General features: G+C 37.2%; 1 protein-coding gene across 47 annotated transcripts in view; it reads right to left on the bottom strand.

Moving 5' to 3' along the window:
* ptprd.S (protein tyrosine phosphatase receptor type D S homeolog) overlaps window positions 1-20037 on the bottom strand; it is a 998444-nt gene that overhangs the window by 826443 nt on the left and 151964 nt on the right. For all 47 annotated transcript variants that reach the window (XM_041574091.1, XM_041574084.1, XM_041574101.1 and 44 more), the window contains one exon: window positions 2047-2068. The gene's annotated coding sequence lies outside the window, so the exon portion shown is untranslated. The remainder of the gene's footprint in view (window positions 1-2046; window positions 2069-20037) is intronic.

Below are 20037 nucleotides of genomic sequence, written 5' to 3'. Positions count from 1 at the left end.
GAAAAAATATCTCTCCATTTGCTCCATAAGGGTCACATTTATTAAAGTGTATAATTACAGCTCACTGTCATCACAGGAAAAGCACGCCCACTTTCTATTCACTCCTATGGCATTTTTTAGAAGCTTATTTATCAAATGGAAAACTCTCCTCTTCTAAAAATCCTACATGAGTGAATAGAAAGTGGACAGGTTTATCTGTAGTGAGCTATCATTTTTACACTTTCATAAATCTATGCCTTAGAGGGATATTTTCCCATTAAATTAAAAAAATAAAGTTCTACCACGATCTGGCTTATTTTTCAAAAAATTTGGATTGAAAACTGTACGTGAGGGAAAAGTGTCAACAAAATGGTGCAACAATTCGAATAGTTTGACTTATTAGAATGTTCACCTGAAAAACTCGAACATATAGGATTATCCATTTAAAACCAGCGTCAAACAGCACAAAACTCTCGACAGTCATGAAGGCAAAAATCATGTTCCAATTGTTAAAGGGACCTTTGCCTTTTACATGACTTCGACAAATTTTAGCTGGAGTATTTTCAGATTTGAATTTTTAGTAGGGATGCACCGAATCCAGGATTCGGTTCGGGATTCGGCCTTTTTCAGCAGGATTCGGATTCGGCCGAATCCTTCTGCCAGGCCGAACCTGAATCCTAATTTGCATATGCAAATTAGGGGCAGGGAGAGAAATTGCATGACTTTTTGTCAGAAAACAAGGAAGTAAAAAAATATTCCCCTTCCCGATTCGGATTCGGTTCGGTATTCGGCCGAATCTTTTGCAAAGGATGTAGGGGTTCGGCCGAATCCAAAATAGTGGATTCGGTGCATCCCTAATTTTTAGCATCTTTAGCTTTAGCAGCACAGTAAATCTCCTAAAAAAAATCACATTTTTTGTCTTCTAAGAATTCAACCAGAAAAATGTGAGGCTTAATAAACAGACCAATACATTTTTGTGTTATTATTATTATTATTATTATTATTATTATTATTATTACTACAACTACTACTACATTTAATTACATGGGGGTTAGTTGACTGGGACTAAGGGATAATTACAAACAGTGTGTGCCATTACATTGTTTAGTTTGACCTATGCTGTAAATTATAGTGATATACTATTGTTATCATATTCAGCTTAACCACAATGATTAATTGAGCCAAATGCATTAAAGTTGTGGTATCTGTTTAAGGACACTTGACCTTGGGAATGTGACTTTACACAGGTCATGGCACTCCAGTGGAATTTTCTATACATTTTAGTTGCAGCAGATTAGTCAAACCCATGCTACAACATAATATTCCTATAGCATTATTGCAAGATTACAACACAAATAAAAGTATGAAGGACCAGTTTAAGTGGTCTAAGTCAAAAGTAAGTCAGTAACTTGAAAGGATATAAATAACACAACAAAAAAACAAGTGATGGAGAACAGACATAAATACATTGTTTCTTGTCCATGGCATTGTACAATGCGTCAGAGCAGGGTTTATGTGTCAGATTTCATAGTTTATATTAATATTATTATGGTTATGTAAATATCAGTTCACACGATATGAGAGACTAAAGTAAATGTCTCAAATGTTTCACATGATCCAGCAATCTCATAAATGATTACCATATACAATTTTTGATTACAGGATTGAAGAACATCACCGGCACACAATAATTGCGTAAGCAGGGCAAGCCCTTGCAATTTTATTAATGTAGTAGTGTAACATTTCAGGGACACGCCCTTTGTCAAGCCCAAAATGTTGCAATACTGCATTAATAAAATTGCAAGGGCTTGCCCTGCTAACGCAATCCTTGAGTGCCGGTGAATTTCTTCAATCCTTGGATGTGAGGTGGCTGATTCCTCTATCACTGAGCACCAAGATAAGACTTCTGGATATGTAAGGTGTGAGGTTTCTCTAACCTTGCTTACATTTGATTACATACAAGTAGATTCCATTTTAAAACCATTGGAAGATTTCAAAACAAATGCAGGGGTTTTAATCAAAAGGTTACTTTTAAGGTAGTGCATTATAGAATTTTCATACTCTTACCTTTAGTTGTGATGTTGTTTTCCTTGAATGCAGAAGAAAAAGAAAAATGTAAGCTATAAGATAATAATAGTTCAAGTCACATTATCTCAAGGATTAACTGTTAACTTTCTCATTACATACAAATTGGCTTAACATTTCTGCAATCTTCAACTTCTGTTTTTTCTGCAATCTTAAACCTTTGGTCATTCTATCACATAAACATATTTACAGATTATAAGGGGAATGTAATATGTTACGAACTGTAGCGGCCATGTTTGCATCCTTTTTGACTGATTACAGACCACAATGACTTCCTCGCAATGTTTGCGAAAATGCTTAGGGGCACATTTATCAAGGGTCGAAGTGAATTAGAGGGAATTTTCGAAGTAAAAAAATTAGTAATTCGAAGTAATTTTTTGGATACTTCGACCATCGAATAGGATACTACGACTTCGACTTTGAATCAGATTCGAAGTAAAAAGTTTGAAAATCAAAGTACTGTCTCTTTAAAAAAACTTCCATTTCAATACTTCACCAAATTAAACCTGCTTTGTGCTATGTTAGCCTATGGGGACCTTCTAGAGCATTTTTCTGAAGTTTTTTGAAGTCGAAGAAAAATCGTTCTATCGTTGGATGAAATCCTAGAATCGTTTGATTCAAAGGATTTCATCATTCGATCCAATTATTTTACTTCGACCGCAAATGGCCAAATTTGATGTAAAATAACTTCGACTTCATATTCAAAGTCGAAATATTCCAATTCAATGGTCAAATTTCGAAGCTTTTTCTACTTTGAAATTCGACCCTTGATAAATCTGTCCCTTAGTGTATGTAATAAAATTTAGCAATCACAAAGCATTTTTTGCTACAAAATATTTAACAAAAATCCAGAGCAGGTGTTAAAACTAGCCTTTGCCATTGAATAATTTTACATTGCCAGCAATGCTAAAAATTCGCAAAAACACCATTTTAAATAATGCTTGCGATTTTTCATTACATTCCCTCCATAGAGTTTTAAATAATTATTACATTTTTGTAACATATGCTCCCCGATAATCATATAATGCGAAAAAAAATTATCACTATTTTGCCCTTTAACAGATATTAATATGCAATACAAGTTTTGGATCCCTTATGCAGAAATCTGCATTGTAGTTTTAAAAAGGGCTTTTCAAGAAATTAAAATCAGTATGTTATGACAATATCTTCTAGAATTTGCTTTTCATTAAATACAATTCCCCCTTTTTAGCACTGACATGTTTATGCCTCACTCACCAAAATGGTTATTATAATGACATCATTTTGGACATTCAAGATACAGATATCATTTGGGTTGATATAATATTTTGGAGAAAGAAGGTAAAGACGTTCATTTATGTTTTCTAAACCCTACAGAAATCCAAAACAACAACCAGCTTTTTATTAGTAATTATAGAAGCAATAGTACAAGATTTATTTGACTTGACAGTAGGGATGGGTGAATTTGACACGTTTCTTTCGGCAAAAATTCACTGCCTGCGAATTGTCGTCCCATTAAAGTCTATGGGCGTCAATTTATTTTTTTTTTTGACACACGCAACCATACAAGTCTATGGGCGTCAATTCTGCGGCGAAACAAGGTGAAAAAATTCGCCCATCCCTACATGACAGGCAACCCTTCTTCTCCATCTTCATTCCATATCTGAACATGCCTCACAAATGCTTCACAAAGTATAAAGATGGAACCTGAGTATTTCTAAGCTTAGCAATTTTACTGAAATTATTCTACAAAAGCAATAACACTGACTCTCTTGAAATTTCTGAAACATATAATTAAAAATAACATAACAATTAAATTGGACAGAGAATAACTATAAGTTTTTTCAGCCCTATTTATTCAGTTTGTCAGCACTGACCTCAATTGTATTTTGGGAGTTTCTCATACAGTATTTATGTACAGTAACTGAACGTAAAACAAGCTTAGGCTTTGTGAAGCTCCCAGTGGAAAGACATTCTCTCCACCATTGCCAAAGGAGGTAAGCATGATTTATGACTAAAGCAATTGTTCGTTATTTGAAAAATGTTAAGATAAAATCCTGATGAAGCACTTTTACTTAGTCTATATAGTATAACAGCAATAGATTTGCAAGGAAAGCATTATTATTTTTTATGTTTCATCATCAACGATAATTTTCAAAGGGTGCACTGCATTATGAAAAGCTTTAAACAATTTTAAATCTATACAAATACTAGAACAATGATTAATTAGTGGAATGGTTTACAAACCAATCTGTATAATCAGAAATGAATACAAACATACAGTATATCATTTAGACTCCTTGCCCTTTATTTCTGTTTTAAGACTTACAGTATGTAATGAATTCAATGTTTTGAATGGGTGAACCCTCCTTGTGTATCTATTTACTGTACGTATGTAAATTGTTTATAGAGACCATGATCTATATGTGATTGTGAACAATAGATGGCACTGTTTTAATTATTTTAAAAGGAAGTCCAGTGATTACATCAGGTAGTTTGAACAAAAGCCGGGGGATGGCTCAAAAAGTCGCTGTGTCTTGGGTCTAAGCCGACATGAAATAATAGAGACACACTTCCATAGACTCACACCACAAAGGAATCTTCTTCCTGGGCAGCACAACACTACAGTGCACCACAAGTCTGCAAATACTCCATTACCAAAAGGACAAAGATACATCTAACAGAATGACATGAGTTTTATTACATTTTTTTAAATAATTAAATACCTTCATTTAATTGCTCTGTGTATGTGTGTGTGTGTGTGTGTGTGTTGACTTTATGTTTTAATCTTTTCATGCAATTATTATTTGCACAATGTTACTCAAAAAATATGTAGTCAGACATACTAAAACCCTACTATTAGAATTAGGGATGCATTGAATACAGGATTTGGTTTAGGATTCGGCCAGGATGTAGCCTTTTTCAGAAGGATTCGGATTCAGTCTAATCCTTCTGCCCGGGCGCAACAAATTCTAATTTGCAAATGCAAAGTAGGAGTGGGGGGGGGGGAAATCCTGTAATTTTTTGTCAAAAAACAAGGAAGTAAAAATGTTTCCCTTTCCCATCCCTAATTTGCATATGCAAATTAGGACTCTTTTGGATTTAGCCGAACCCCCCAAAATAGTGCATTCGGTGCATCCCTAATTAGAATTAGTCCAAAATTGCACATTTGTAGCCATTCTATTTTTATGAGATCATTAGTCATATAATAACACTGAATGAAAACTACTGCATGTCTGTTAACATATATAATGCATTAGAAACAAGGAGTTGCAACAGGTCAGTATCTAAATTATTAATAACATTACCTAACAGAATATATCATAATTGTATAACTATAACACATTATAAACAATTTCCTTAACTGACATCTAATCAAGGAAAAAAAAAAAATTATATATATATATATATATATATATATATATATATATATATACACATATATATATATATATGGATTCCAATGGTTCCAGCACGCCGACGCTGAGGTATAATATACCCAGGTGCTATTCCATGCCAAATATTCAGTAATCCGTAGAATCAGGAATGCACACTGGGAATTTAAAATATCTTCATCTTTATTAAATCATCTTTAAAAAGAACAGGTCAACGTTTCGGTCCCCTGCTTGGACCTTTATCAAGACTTGATAAAGGTCCAAGCAGGGGACCGAAACGTTGACCTGTTCTTTTTAAAGATGATTTAATAAAGATGAAGATATTTTAAATTCCCAGTGTGCATTCCTGATTCTACGGATTACTATATATATATATATATATATATATATATATATATATATATATATATATATATATATATATATGGAACCACTGCAGAACCGAAGCAAGTATTTCCTTGTAATGTTTTTCCTGTACTATAATGAGATTTCTGTAAATTCACTGACCTTTGTCCTTATGGGGCAAATTTTCTTATGGTCGAATATCAAGGGTTAATTAACCCTCGATATTCGACTGCCAAATGGAAATCCTTCGACTTCGAATATTGAAGTCGAAGGATTCACCGCAATTCGTTTGAATGAACGAAAAATCCTTTGAATCGTTCGATTCGAAGGATTTAAATCCATCGATCGAACGATTTTTCTTTGACCAAAAAAAGATTGCTAAGCCTATGCTAACATTGATTTCGGTAGGTTTTAGGTGGCGAACTAAGGGGTAGTTCGCCACCTAAAGTATTTTTTAAAGAGACAGTACTTCGACTATCGAATGGTCGAATAGTCAAACGGTTTTTAGTTCGATTTGAAGTCGTAGTCGAAGGTCGAAGTAGCCATAAAAAACATTAGAAATTTGAAGTTTTTTTTCTTCTATTCCTTCACTCGAACTAAGTAAATGGCCCCTATGTGTCCCTTAAAACCTAGAACTTATGGGCATAATTATCAAGGATCGAATTGAAAAAACTTCGAAATTCGCATTTAAAACCGAAATTAAGTCGAAGGTTTTTTTGGTCGTATAGGTCAGTTTTCAATCGAATAGGTACGTATTCAGCCGAATTCGAATCGTATTGATCAAAGTAATAGCACATTCGATCGTATTCGATTCAAAGTTTTTCCCAAAAAAACTTTGATTTTTCAAACTCCACCAATTGACTCCAAATGGGTTCTAGGAGGTCCACCATAGGCTAAAACAGCAATTTGGCAGGTTTTAGATGGCAAATGATCGAAGTTGAAGTTTTAAAGTAACAGTACATGATAAATTTGATATTTGAATTTTCGATATTTTTTTCAAATTTTAATTGAATTTGGACTATTCCCTTGTTGAAATTTTCATTCGAAAATTCACCCCAACCTTTGATAAATCTGCCCCTTAATGTTTTATGGTATGGAAAACAAATACCATTTTTATTTGTTACCAACCTTGTACTGTAATGTTAATGTACTGTAACAAATGTCTAGCACTGCAGCAAGAAATATTTCTATATAACTAAAATGATAAATGCATACATACATTTAAATTTATTACAAATATGTATTTTGAAGGTTGTTGTATGTAAAATCAAAACATTCAGTTTATTAAGACATAAAGGCATAACTGAAATAAAATAGTTTTTCTTAATTTATAACAAGTCTATTACATTAATTATACTCTGAAAAGCCATACTGTCATACCCAGATTGGTAAATGCATTATATGTGAGCAAAGGGGGGCATAGTGAAATATTCTCTACAATATCAACACCCCATATGTCATACTGTATAATTTTCTAAATCAAGCAAAACTTAAAATATAATTCTTAAATGCCAGTAAATCTACTATTGCCAACCTCATAAAAATGGTAAAGATAAGAATCAATGTGAAGAATGTGTTGAAATTGCCACCATCCTACATTATTCCAATATAGAAAATATTTTTTAGCAGGCTGGGCAGTGATTACAATTATGGTTTTCCTTTGGCTATCATCAGCCTGTTATTATTGTTAATATCAGCATCGTGTTGACTTCAGGGAGAATAACATCTGTCAAAACAACCTTTCTAAGCTATTGCCTATGTTACATACCAGTATTGGATTGTTCTTAAGAACACAGGCCCATTATTCTGTCACTATTCTAATATTTTAAATCATAGGGTGCATCAAAGGACGTTTTCAGTAATACATGCAGCCAAGTGTGTTGTTAAGTCTTTGAGGAAAATGAAGATAAAGTTTAACATTTTTTTTTTACTGTCAACGTACCTATATTTGATATCGCTAAGTAACTGTACAGTAGATTACTCCCCCAGCCCATCATTAAAGAACTTGAGCATTTTTCTTACATACAATTATTCATGTTATATTTCTTTTATTTGGCATATAAAACAGGCAGTTTTAGGGCTCTTACTCACGAGCGGTTGTAGCTCAATAAAATATGTTTGCCCATCTGTCTACAACTCCAGTATTTTACACAATGTACTGCCTTCCATCTAGGTGTGGCATAATGATATGTGACGAACTATGATAATTGGTAAAATCTGACATTTCTTTTTCAAAATGTAGTCTATGGGGCAAATTTACTAAAGGGCGAAGTGACTAACGGTGGCGAAAATTCACCATCATGACGTCATTTCGGAACTTCGCAGATTTACTAATGGGCACTGGTGTAAATTCGCTGGCGATAATTATCGTATTATCGCTAGCGCAACTTCGCAAGCGATCGGAACCCTGAACCCAACTTCGGATTTTCGTGAATTAGCATTTTCCTTGCGAATCTATGCCTGGCGAAGTGTTGCGATGTCAGCGAAGCCGTCGCTGGTAGGTATATTTGCCCCTGTAATAAAAACTACATACCCTGGTGGTCTAGTGGGCCGGCAGGGACGCCCGCCGCACTCTCGGCGGGGACGCCCGCCACACCGGTCTTCGCTCTCTGTTGCGCCGTTGAACTATAGGATGTGTTTTCCTGGTGCCTCTGAGCCTTTGTGCATTTGTTCTTGTTGATATTGATCTCCTGTTGTGACCCTACCTGTTTTTGACTATCCTGATATCTGTACTCCGACTCAGCCTGTATCTTGACTACTTCTTCTGCCTGATCCTATTCTGGTTGACTACCCGGTTTTGACCCTTTGCCTTCCCGACGATCCTAGTTATATGCCTGCCTCGAACCTGCCTGCGTGACCACGATTATGGCTTATCCTTTAGTACCGTGAACTTCAGCCTAAAAAGACTCTGCTAACAGCTGTGCCCCTTTGCCAACCAGAACATCTCACCTTGTACCCCTCGTTAAGTCCAGGTGGCAGCCAAGTAAGCTGAGGGCTCCTCCCAAAGCACAACGGGCGGTCACACTACTGGTGAAGCCAAGCTGAGACCAGGGTACTTGGCACTTGTTCTGGTATTGGGTGCCGGCCGTGACAGCCCCTATGCCTTTTGTGAACTCATGGTGGGATTATTACTACACAACTGAAAAATAGTTCCAATATGTGATACAATGTAGCCTTTTCAAATATAAGGCCAAAATTATTTTTAGAGACCTCACAAAAGTTAACAATTTAAATTTAGGTACTATAAGAGTATGAGTAAGAAGAATAAAGGTTATGTTGTATAGCCCATTCAACACTTTATAAAACACAAGTCATTTGATAATCTGTTCACCCTCTAATATTCTGATATGCCTAGAAATTTAAAAAAAAAACCCTACCACAAAAAAAAGCCTCACATTTGCTACTGACATACAGGTATCTAAGGCCTTCTAAGAATGAGATTTTCATTCAATGTTTGTTTCTAAATTACTTTATGTACTTAATTACCAAAGAACCAATTTAAAAGACCAGAGCCTTTAACTGAACTGTATTACAGTCTAAATTGAAGTTCCACATAAAGTAGATCCTGATTCCTGTGCAATTTGATAATTAAGCTGTATAGCAATATACTGTACTTTTCATTTCAGTTTAAGTATGTTTTAGATTTAGATTTTAGGAACTAGCTGATTAATATAAAAGGATATCTGGCATACTTCCTATCACATAATGTTGTGGAAATGCAGGTCAATTGGGAAGTATATGGTACTATTTTTTTCTGGTCCCCTACACAAAGGTGCACTATAGCATTTATTTATTAACTATTTTAATTAATAAGTGTCATTCATATAACCTATATTATAGAATAGATATTATCTACTATATATTTTCTACTTCATTCAAAATGGTATGCATCAATGATTAAGCAGCTATTTTCATTTTCTTTTTTTTTATTTAAGAACTACAGATGCTTTACTGCAAGGTATGACCAACATATTACAGAACTTAGTTCTAATATTTAAACAGTATTAAATAGGATCCCAGCTATGTTATTACCTCAACACACACATACTTGTTTGTTCAAAAAACACTTGGTAATAAATATTCAGTGGAACAAAAATAGCCCTTGTGGACTATTATATTTTCCCCATCAGTATTTAAGGAGCACAAAATGCCAAAGTCTCATTTTTACTCATTAAATCAATGTTGCCGATTTGTTGCTTCATTATTCAGAAAGATGCAGCAGGATTGAAAAAGCACTCAAACCTTGCCTCAACCTTTGTTTATTAAATATTCACACTGTATTGTTATTCATTCATTGAAAACTGTCACTCAAGAGAAGCACATGTTTATGACAAATGCATTGGAAATCCCATGTCCTATAAAGAACACGTGTATTAATAATAAATCACAGCACATGGATGGGAATGTGAAAGCTTATCTTGAAGGCAAACTCAAGTATTGGTGGATATTTGAACAACAGAGGAACCATTAATACATTGATACTCCATCTATGTTGATGTTAGGTTCTATAAAATTATTAAGTAAAGAACAACCATCACTCCTTCTGTCCCTTTTTTAATTAAATGGGATTTTATGCATTCTAGCTCCGACTTTCATTTTATACAAGGTAGTACATTCTAAGTTTCCTTCTAAGACAAGGAAATCTATAATATCTATTGGTGTCAATATTATCTTGTTTCCATTTCTTCATACTGTATGTAGGTTGCAGCCTGGGAAACCAGTCCAGGAATATTTTACAAATATTCTATAAACGTAGTTCAATCTTTTAGAAAAACATCAAAAAAATCAACTTTTTGTGAACATAATCAGTAAATATGTCTGTAAATAATTATAATGAGAAGTAATCATGATAATAGTGTAAAACTAAAATATCTAAAATGAGGTAAATAAATCAGATCCTCACAGAAATTTGAAATAGACTGTAGAGATTATGGTATAAAGATTTTTTTACTAATAATTGTGTAATATTAGTTAATAAGGAACCTAGGGAGATCGCTGGCAAGTAATTTTCAGTGAACAAAGTCATCCTTGAGGATCCTGGTCTTCAACAACGCCCTTTTGGAACCCCTGGACTTTCTGCTGCAGAATCTACAGGGAACCCAAACATGTAGAGAATACTCATAGTACAGGCAAGGAGAAATGGAAACTAAGTCAGGCCAGGCAAGGTTCGGGAGAGACTGCACCTATCAGAGTCGGTAACTAGGCAGCAGTCAAAACCAGAGAAGTGAACACGAAAAGGCTTAAGGCAGAATCTGAGTCAATAGGCAGGCAGGAGTCAAAAACCAGAATGACAATAAGCTTAGGCAGGAACTGAACAAACAGAAGCCAACTTGGAAGAACCTATTTAAGGCAAAGGGGGGCAATGAGAAAGAAGAACTAAAGATGGACACTAAAGGGAACCAATGGCAGGGGAAAATAAAAATTTGGACGCTGGTACCAGTAATTTCAAATAGGAGGGGCCAGGTGTGCATGCGCCAAGTTTGAACGTGATGGGCGATTATTCGACTGGCCCTCTGGGGCCTCCCAGGACCAAAACCCCTCCAATGCATGAGGTAGTGTACCTTACCCCTCAACCTGCAGGAATCAATAATGTCTTTCTTGTACCTCAAATTCTTGATGGCCATTCAGAAGCACAGGTGAAGGAGGAATGAGGTTAGAGGAAAAAGCATACTTGATAACTGGTTTGAGTAAAAATATATGAAATGAATCAGATATTTTCATGTTAGGAGGAAGATCCAGTTTTACAGAGACAGGATTTATAAATAGTAATGGACCAATAACGTGAGGTGTTAATTTAGGGAATGTTTGTTTGAGTCTAATTTCCTTGTGGACAACCACACTGAGTCCCCTTCTTTAAAGGAAGGAGCCAGACAACGTTTATCTGCAGCAGTCTTTTGATGAAGAGAAGCCTTACATAATGACTCTGTCTGGGACAAAATAGTCTTGAAATCTTGTACCAAAGAATGTGCAGCAGGAATGATCACTTTGCTGAAAGTAGATGGAAGGGCTGTAAGATGCTGGCCATACACACAAAATAAAGGAGAGCAGTACAAGGAATCATGTTTAAGATTGTTGTGAACAAACTCTGTCCAGGGAAGGTCCAAGCAATTATTGATTCTCAGAAACAAAGCAACGTAAAAACTGTTCTAGAGACTGGTTGGTTCTCTCTGTGACTCCATGTAACTAATCCATTACCTTGTGGTCTAGTGGGGGGACGGCAGGGACGCCTGCCATGTCACACCGTTGTTAGGCCGCAGGCACCACTTCCTAGGCTGCAGGCGCCGGTTCCATAGGAGGCGCATGTCGTGCCTCTGTGTAATTTAAAGGCGCAGGCGCACTGGCGTGTGACGTCAACGCGCATTGGCGTGAATTTCAAATACTATTTAAAGCACAGTGGGGCTTGTGATCGTTGCCCGTTATAGGATCTTGTTCCCGGTGCTTTGTGCTTTTGAGCTTCTGTATTCTGTATTCTGATTCTGATACCCATTTTGTCTCCTGCCTGGCTTTGACGATTCTACTCACTGTATCCTGACCCTTGCCTGTTTACCAACTCCGATTCTGCTTAAAGCTGGCCATAGACGCAAAGATCCGATCGATTTTCGGACCGTGTGTGGAGAGTCCCGACATTTTTTGTCCGTCGGAGATCGGTCGTTTGGTCGATCGGACAGGTTAGAAAATTTCTGTCGCCTGCCGATAATATCTCTGCGTGTATTGCCGATCGTACGATTTTCAGAGGGAGACTGTCACTAGTGTTGTCAGACATAAGTATCGTACGATTGCTGTCAGGGGCAGAACATTGGGTGATCTGTTTTTATTTGATCGGAATGGTAAAGACTTTGATCTGAATGGTTAGTGGAAGGTCGGGAGATGGGAAAGTCCGATCGTACGTTGATTCGTACGATCGGATCTTTGCGTCTATGGCCAGCTTAACCCTCTGATTGACTTCCTGGTTTGACCCTTGCCTGCCTGACTCTGAATCCTCTCCGCCTGCCTGACCCGGCCTGATCTGACTACGATTCTGTCTAAACACCTTGTACCAGGTCCGGACTGAGAATTAAAATAGGCCCTGGCATTTCAGGTACACAGAGGCCCAATCAGCCCACATAGAGGCCCAAACAGCCCCACCAGCCCACTAAATACTGATTTTCTATGGGACCTTATAGCAGCCCCTCTGGCATTTGCCAGAACCCACAGATTGCCAGTCCGGGCCTGCCTTGTACCATGACTTTCTGCCCAAAGACTTGCTTACAGTTGTGCCCCTTTGTCTGCCCAGAACCCCTCGTCTAGCATTTCTCATTTTAAGACCTGCCAGCATCTGAGTAGCTGAGGGCTCCTCCCGAAGCCAAAGGCGGCTGCTACAGGCAGAAGCATGAGCCGAGACCAGGGTGCTTGGAATCGGTTCTGGGTTTAGGGTGCCGACCGTTACACTCCATTGCTTTGAGGATGATACGCTGAGGAAAAATTTAGTTGAATTCCTAACAGTTTGCAGAAAGCTCACCAAAATTTTGACAAAACCTGAACACCACGGTCAAACACCACAGAAGAGGGAATACTGTGTAGGTGAAAAATCTCTTTAAAGGAAAACTATACCCCCAAAAGGAATACTTAAGCAACAGATAGTTTATATTATATTCAGTGGCATATTAAAGAATCTTACCAAACTGGAATATATATTTAAGTAAATATTTCCCTTTTACATCTCTTGCCTTGAACCCCCATTTTGTGATGTTCTGTGTGCTGCCTCAGAGATCACCTGACCAGAAATACTACAACTCTAACTGTAACAGGAAGAAGTGTTGAAGCAAAAGACACAACTCTGTCTGTTAATGGGCTCATGTGACTTAAGAAGTATAGTTTGTATGGTATGTTTCTGTGCACAATGAATCGTATGAGCTGTATTATGCAATATATTTTTATAGGTACCTACATTGTTTGGCGAGGTATAGTTTTCCTTTAATACAAAGTTTGGCTAAATCAAATGCAGCGGGTAACTTTTTTAATGGGACAAAATGAGCCATCTTCGAAAACTTACCACAGTGAAAATGGTTATCATATCTGAAGATTTGGGTAGATCCACAATGAAATCCATGGCAATATCAATCCAGGGCTGATTGGGAACCTTCTGCTGGGCACACATACTGCAAGAAGAAACAAACTGACACTGCACTTCAACGACTGCTACCAATAGTATCTTGAGACAAGATCAATGATCTTGTTTATACCAGGATGTTCTGATAACTTGGAAGAATGGGTCCATTGCAGAACCTGGGACACAGTAAAATCTGGAACAAAATATTTTCTGGGAGGAAATTCATGAGGAATGGTGGAGACAGGAGCAATAATTAATTCAGATGAAATAATAGGCATAGGTGGATAATCCATCGGCTCTTCATCAGAAAAAGATCTTTATAGAGCATCAGCTAGTGATGGGCGAATTTATTCGCCAGGCGCGAATTCGCGGCGAATTTGCGCGTTTCGCCGCCAGCGAATTCGCCGGCGTCAAAATTTTTTTTCCGAAAAAACGGACACTGGCGCCAAAAACAGGCGCCGGCGTCAAAAACGCGCCATTTCGCAAATTTTTCACCGTTTTGCGAATTCCGCAAATTTTTCGGCGAAACGGCACAAATTCGCCCATCACTAGCATCAGCTTTAGTGTTCTTGGAGCCGGGTCTATAGGAGATTGTAAAATTAAACCTTAAAAAGAAGACAGCTCACCAAGTCTCTTGGAAGAAATGTATTCAAGATTCTTATGGTCTTTGAGAATGGCTCAAAAGACCCCTCCAAAAGGTGATGCTACTCTTCCAAGGCTAACTTGACTGCTAAAAGTTCTCTGTCACTAACGTAATTCCTCTAAGAAGACGAAAATTTTCATGAGAAAAAAGCACAAGGGTGGAGTGGTCCCTGAAAAACATTACACTGAGATAAGACTGCTCCAACTCCCATGTCCGAAGCATCAACTTCAAGGATAAAAGGGCGCAAAAGATCAGGATGAATGAGGACAGGAGCAGAGCTAAAGGCCTGTTTCAGTTTTTCAAAGGCTTCTGAAGACCAAAAAAATTTGACTCCCTTCCTTGTGAGAGCGGTAATGGGAGCAACAATCTGTGAAAAATTCTTGATAAGCCTATAATAAAAATTGGAAAACTCCAGAAAATGTTGAATGGTTTTAAATTAGAAGGAGGAGGCCAGTCCAGGATAGCCCAAACTTTAGCTGGATCCATCTCGAAGCCTGAGGCATTTATAACGTACCCCAAAAAGGTAGTTTTAGACCTATGGAACTCACTTCTCAATCTTGGCAAATAGAAGGAGAACTATGAATATTTTCAAAAAATGTAAATATCAATGTATAGTACCACAAAGGAATGGAGCAGGCATTACTAAGTACTCATAGTGGCCATCACGAGTATTGAATGCAATCTTCCATGCGAATGAGGTTATACGCTCCACGTAAATCACGTTTTGAAAGAATGTGGGTGACCTTTAACCTGTCAAAAAGTTCTGGGATAAGTAGAAGTGGGTAGTGGTTTTTGATGGTAATCTTGTTAAGGCCATGATAATCAATGCAGGGTCTTAAAGAGTCATCCTTCTTTTGGACGAATAAAAACCCAGCTCCAGCAGAAGAATTAGATTTTTGAATAAATCCTCTGTCCAGGTTCTCCTGAATATAGTCCTTCATTGCTTGAGTCTCAGGTGAAGACAAAGGATATATTCTTCCTTTAGGAGGGACCGTACCAGGCAATAGATCAATAAGGCAATCATAGGCCCTATGTGGAGGAAGAAGTTCAGCTCCTTGAAACATGCTGGTAAAGACTCAAGAATAATTGACACGGAAGTGCATGGCTTGACGGAAGAACAGTTAGAAGAGTTAGAAGTATTCCATGCAGTGAGTTCTCCAAAAACCCAATCAATGGCTGGATTATGGAGTTGCAGCCAAGGCAACTCCAAGATGACAGGGGTGGAGGGGCATGAAATGACCAGAAAGGATACTGGACACCAATCTGTAAAGAGAGAGAGAGGGAGTGGTAGAAGTGATGAGGCCTGGAGCAATGTCTCTACTATCCATGACCTGAGCAGCAAGAGGTACCTGTAACGGAAGCAAAGGTAAACTGGACACCTTAGCAAAAGTCTGATCTTGACAAAGGCTTGACAAGAGAAACCTTTGGCTTGAAAAGTAAGGGAAATAGGTACAAGAAGTGTGGAATAATTCTCCACCAACACCCTTTTGGGGCCCCGGGCTTTCTGCTGCAGAATCTACAGGGAACCTGAACACATCGAGGATACTCGTAGTGCAGACAAGGAAAAGCGGAAACAAAGTCAGGCCAGGCAAGGTTCGGGACAGGCAGCATGGATCAGAATCGGTAACCAGACAGGAGTCAAACCAGAAAAGTGAACACGAGAATGGTTAAGGCAGAATCTGAGTCAATAGACAGGCAGGAGTCAAAAACCGGAACGACAATAAGTATCAAAGCTTAGGCAGGAACTGGACAAACAGAAGCCAGCTTGGGAAAGGAGGGGAAAGGGAAGAATTAAGGCAAAATGGGCCAATGGGAAAGGATAACTAGAGATTGCCACTAAGGGGAACCAATAGTAGGGGAGTATAACAATATTAGCCTGTGGGGGGGGGGGGGGTTTGATATATCACTCAATTCTTTTGAATTTTATAAAATTACTGGTACCATTAGATAATGTTAAATAGTAATTTTCACTGAATAAAATTAGAATACAACAATTTTCTTTCAATAGGAATCATTGTAAAACACCTATCCAATCTTTAATAGTTATGCACCTACATGAGTATACTTCCATCTTGGGGCAAAAATAATTTAAACAGAATCTGGGAGACTCTTTTATTTTGATAGCAGAGTTATGTGTTTAGCTATAAACAATTTATATTTGGTTAAGAAGTTTTACTAGTGTTTCTAGTGACAAAGTTGCTTCATTAATTTTATGTGAATTCCTCCATGTAATCAAGGAATTGAACTCTGTACTTATGCATTGTCCTTCCCATCTCTTCAACCTTTATTTTTCCTGAACTGACCTAAATTTATTTTCTGACCTTTATAATCTCTTGACCTGGGTCTGTTTAACAAATTTGCTGCATGCTCAGATCTCAGTCTCTTTTTAACTATAATAATTTGTCTAATATCAATGAATAATGTACCCAGATTTTGTCTAATTTCTTCGCAAGGTGGGCTTTGAGAGTTAGGGGCATATTTATCAAAGGTCGAAGGTCGAAGTTAAAAAAAACTTTGAATTTAAAAAGACCATTTGAATGGTGGTCGAAGGTTTTTGGGGTCGAAGTGGGCCGAATTCGGCCTACTTCGTATCGCATGATCGTACTTCGATCGTACTTCGATCTTACTTTGATCAAAGTTTTTTTTAACTTTGGCCTTCCCAAACTCCCCCAATTGCCTCCATACAGGTTCTAGGAGGTCCCCCATAGGCTAAAACAGCACTTTGGCAGCTGTTAGGTGGTGAATGGTCGAAGTCGAAGTTTTAAAGAGACAGTACTTCAAAAGAATTCGACCTTCTAATTTTGAAGTTTTTTCAAATGCAAATCAAAGTTGAACTATTCCCTAGTTGAGTACCCAAAAATTACTTAGAAATTCAACGTTTTTTACTTCGAAAATTCACTTCAACCTTTGATAAATCTGGCCCTTAAGGATGGAATCAGATTTCATATTTAAAAGAGCAGTTCACTTTAAAATTAGCAAATCAATCTGGTTGATGGGGATTATTAACTGAATTTAATATTTAGTAAAGAGACCACAGTTCCCATAATGTCCCAAAAAGAAAGAGGAATGAAAACTGAAAAATAACAATAACACTAAAAACTCATGTTTTGTCATTGCTGGGGTCAGTGTTGCTGATAACAAATTGCAGGCATGAATGGGCAGAATAAGAATGCAAAAAACATACAGAATAAATAATAAAGACCAGATAAAGAGTTGCTTATACCATCTTTAAGATTTAAAATGTAATATTATGGTGAACATCCATTGGTGGAAGATGGAATGAAGGCAAAACTAAAAGTCTTCCATCAAAAAGTCTACAGCAGGCAGATAGGAAAGATAGGAAAGATAGGAAAGCTTTAATTTCATTATAGAAATAACAACATAATTAGTTGAAAGCTTCTCTTTTAAAAATTATGAAGCAGTGCTTGCTGTGTTGGATTTTCCCAATTCCTATTTCATTAGAAATGTCATTTTACTGAACCTGGCTTTTTTAATAATTGTATTTTTTATTTTCTTGATATAAACAATTTCTCAAAGTCCAGCGATATGCATGGTGTCTTAGAACACCTGTTTCTACACACAAAATTCAGACGGCAGATATTAGGTTGTGAATAACATATCTTGGTAATTAGCAACAGAAATGTTTACGAGACATAAATTACTGCTTTATTTTCCAAAATGTTTTCTCATGACTCATGTGCATGACTGTGTGCCAGAAATATGCTCACTGGTTAAAATTAGATTCATGAAAAAATCAAGTGTTTTTGTATGAAAAATATGATGAAAGAGTAAAAGAAAACATAATGCCAATCTCATAGATATTTAATTAGTTTTAGGAAGCATGAAACAAACAACAATGGCATGTGAATGTTTACAAAGTGTAGTATTATTCACAAATATACCACATTATAGGGAGCTTAAAAAAAGTGGTCAATAAATGTTAAAGGAAGAATGTGTGCTGCTATAAAAGTACACTAAAGAGCATTTTTATCAAGGGTCGAATTTCTAATTTGAAAATCTTCGAAATTCTAAATCAAAAAGACCAATCGAAACTAAGTCTAAGGTTTTTTTTTGGCCGAATAGTTCCATTTGTGATCAAATTTGAATCATACGAATCAAATTAATAGCGCATCCGATCGAATTTTATTAAAAAAAAAACTTTGATTTTTCAAAGTCCACCAATTGACTCTAGGAGGTCCCCCATAGGCTAAAACAGCAATTTGGCAGGTTTTAGATGGTGAATAGTCGAATTTTTCAAAACACAGTACATAATAAATTTTGATATTCGAATTTTCAAATTTGGACTATTCCCTAGTCGAAGTATACAAAAAATAGCCCCCCACCCATCTATTTTTTCACATTTAGCCAATCTATGTTGGGAGCAGATGGGAGCTAGCCACACCGACGTCCCCCTATGCCGCCTTACACATTTCGCCATTAAATCGGCTTCATCAGTGGAATAAGTGCTGGGCGTGTGTCTCTCCCAAGTTTAAATAGGCCCATTATGGAGTCTTCTGTGTTTCCCAACATAGCTAGGCAGGAATGGAGTGGCGTATAGCACTACTACACAGGTTAATTACTCAGTGTAGAAAGTTTAATTAAACATACAGTATATCCCATGTAGCAAGTTTAAAAATGATGTATCTGCTGGCATGAGTACCTTGTACCTTAGCACGTTAAAATTTAATTTAAATGAGTAAAGTATGAAAAGATTTGTGTGACTGGTCATGCATGAGCTCCTTTTATTTGTATCAAAATTCTAGAATATATCTTAATTAGGGATGCACCGAATCCAAGATTCGGTTTGGGATTCGGCTTTTTCTGGCTTTTTCAGCAGGATTCGGATTTGGCTGAATCCTTCTGCCCGGCAGAACCGAATCCGAATCCTAATTTGCATATGTAAATTAGGGGCAGGGAGGAAAATCATGTGACTTTTTGTCACAAAACAAGGAAGCAAAAAATGTTTTCCCCTGCAAATTAGGGTTCGGATTCGGTTTGGTATTCGGCCAAATCTCTTTCAGGATTCGGGGGTTTGGCTGAATCCAAAATAGTGGATTCAGTGTATCCCTAATCTTAATATTAACATAACTTGTGTTATCCTCTCTTAACACCAATACAGCTCATGTCTTAAAGTGGCCATAGACACACAGATCCGATCGTACGAATCGAGGATTCGTACGATTTTCGGATCGTGTGTGGCGTGTGCCGACATCTTTCGTCCGGCGGAGATCGGTCGTTTGGTCGATCGGTCAGGTTTGATTTTGTCCTGACAGATCCCGCCTGAGCTCATGGCACATTGTAATCTGATCGTTCGGCCATACGGCCGAACGATCAGATTACCCCCGATATAGCCATGCCTGTTAATGGCATATTGGGGAAAGATCCGCTCGTTTGGCAACATCGCCAAACGAGCGAATCTTTGCATCTATGGCCACCTTTAATCCTCTGGCTGTCTCCAAACTGAACCTAAGTGCAACTGAACCTCTTATTGCGTAATGTCTTAGTTGCTCAAATTAGATTTT

This window comes from Xenopus laevis, chromosome 1S, assembly GCF_017654675.1.
Source record: "Xenopus laevis strain J_2021 chromosome 1S, Xenopus_laevis_v10.1, whole genome shotgun sequence".
NCBI classification, from domain to species: Eukaryota; Metazoa; Chordata; class Amphibia; order Anura; family Pipidae; genus Xenopus; species Xenopus laevis.
Note: the sequence above shows the minus strand (reverse complement) of the source record. Positions and strands in the feature narration are given on the sequence as shown.